This window comes from Lynx canadensis, chromosome B1 (assembly GCF_007474595.2).
Source record: "Lynx canadensis isolate LIC74 chromosome B1, mLynCan4.pri.v2, whole genome shotgun sequence".
Taxonomy (NCBI): domain Eukaryota; kingdom Metazoa; phylum Chordata; class Mammalia; order Carnivora; family Felidae; genus Lynx; species Lynx canadensis.
In genome coordinates this window covers 130,241,324-130,243,661 of record NC_044306.2, presented here as the reverse complement: position 1 = coordinate 130,243,661, position 2,338 = coordinate 130,241,324, and the positions used below count along the sequence as shown (strand labels likewise).

Below are 2,338 nucleotides of genomic sequence, written 5' to 3'. Positions count from 1 at the left end.
CATATAATTACTGGCTTGTAGGTAAGAATTAGAACAAATGCTGCACATTAAATAATGTAAAATACTTCACATAGAACTTGGAACCAGTTAATGCAGTTTTTCAGTATTTCTCTGGTTAAATGTTATTAGCATATTCCCAAAGTAAAGATCAGAAAACCGGAAACCATCAAAATTCCCTGTGATGTCCACAGGCTAATGTACTTTTGCCTTTAAATATAAATTTTTATCTGTCCTAAGAAAGCACAAACTTTTTAAGTGCCACTTGGCAGTCTTTTGAAAAACAGGCATTTTGACCAAAAATATTGCATTTACTTGAAGACTACTATTCATTTACCATTCAATTTTTCTTCTGCTTTCCCCACCATACCATAAAAAGAGTTTGAGAACTATATTTTTAAAAAATTTTCTTTGATTTTTGGACTCCATCAGTGCTTCACAGCTTTGGTAATATAATAAGTTTCTTGTATGTCATACTTAAAAAGATAATATCAAGAAAAGGCAATATTAAAGAAAATAATCTGTTATAAGTTGATTTCTATATAGTTGCATTTTCTCAATTGTGCGATAATTCTAAATATTTTAAGAATGGTGCTAAATTTTTAATTCTCTAAATTTTTAAAGAAATAATTATAAAATGACCCTTTCCTTGACAAAATGGTGGAATACGACTTGACTAATCGCATCATACACTTTTTGGATCTGCATCTAGCCTTTCCACTGCTTTCTATCCATAAAAGAGATATATAATGGAAAAAGAATTATTACAAGGGAAATTGGATTTTCTCAGTGATACAAGCAAGGTATACTTTGCTATGGATATATACAAAAATCTTTATTCAGATGATATTCCACATGCTTTGAGAGAGAAAAGAACCACAGTGGTTATACAACTGAAACAGCTTTGGGCAGAAACAGAACCAATTGTGAAGATGTTTGAAGATCCAGAAACTACAAGGCAGGTGCAGTCAATCAGATGGTTAGATGCTGTTTGACTACACAGAGGACAAGCATAGTTTTAGACAGGAATATTTAGATACACTCTACAGGTCTGCAAGATTCCAATATGAATGTGGGAATTATTCTGGAGCATCAGAGTATCTTTACTTCTTTAGAATGTTGGTTCCAGCAACAGATAAAAATGCTTTGAGTTCACTCTGGGGAAAACTGGCCTTTGAGATCATAATGCAGAATTGGGATGCAGCTACGGAAGACCTTACATGATTAAAAGAGACCATAGGAAATAATTCTGTGAGTTCCCCTACTTGAGTTTCTTCAAGAGCAAACATGGCCATCCACTGGTCTCTGTTTTCGTCAACCACCCAAAGGGTGTGATAACATTACTGATCTCTTCCTTTACCAGCCACAGTATCTTAAAGCAATTCAAACAATGCATCCATATTTTCTATGCTATTTGACTACAGCCGTTCATAGCAAAGATATTTGAAAACACTGAATGGTGCTAAAAGATCTGGTTAAAGTTATTCAACAGGAGTCTTACACATATGAAGACCTAATTACAGAATTTGTTGAATGCTTGCTTTCATGTTAACTTTGACTTTAATGGGACTCAGAAAAAACTGAATGTGGATCAGGACTTGTGAATGACTTCTTGGTGGCTTGTCTTGAGGATTTCATTGAAAGTGCTCATCTCTTCATATTTGAGACTTTTTGTCGCATCCACCAGTGTATCATCATTAACGTATTGGCAGACAACCTCCAGAAGATACATGACTCCAGAAGAAAGGTGGATTGTAAATTTGATTAGAAATGCTAGACTGGATACCAAGATTGATTCTGAATTAGGTCATGTGGTTATGGGTAACAATACAGTCTTACCATATCAGCAAGTGACTGAAAAGACCAAAAGTCTTTCATTTAGAAATCAGATATTGGCCATGAATATTGAGAAGAAACTTAGAATAGTAGGTCAGAGGCTCCTAACTGGGCAACGCAGGACTCTGGCTTCTGTTGAAGAACTGTAGAAGACAAGATGAAAAAACTATAAAATCAAGATGAAATAATAAAATCATTATATAAAGGATGATATACATTTTAGAAACAACATATTGAGTATAAATTTTGGGGAATTTGAATAAAATTGGCTGTGTTTCAAAAAAAAAAAGAAAAGAATATAATAAGCGTCCAAGTACAAAATAATTAAAAAAATTACTGAAATCATGAGAAAAATTAAGCCAGGTTATTTTTTATTTCAGTGTTTGTGTTTTTTTCTCTCAAACCTCCCAACTTATTCTAATATTACATTATTTTGATAGTAATTTTAAAACCAATATTTATTGGATGATAACTATTTATCAGGTCACGTACTACATGCTGTATA

The 2,338-nt window shown here is 32.9% G+C and overlaps 1 pseudogene; it reads left to right on the top strand.

The window, feature by feature from the left end:
• Nucleotides 1-654: 654 nt before the first annotated feature.
• Nucleotides 655-1,994, top strand: LOC115512416 (annotated as a pseudogene).
• The last annotated feature ends 344 nt before the right edge of the window (nt 1,995-2,338 follow it).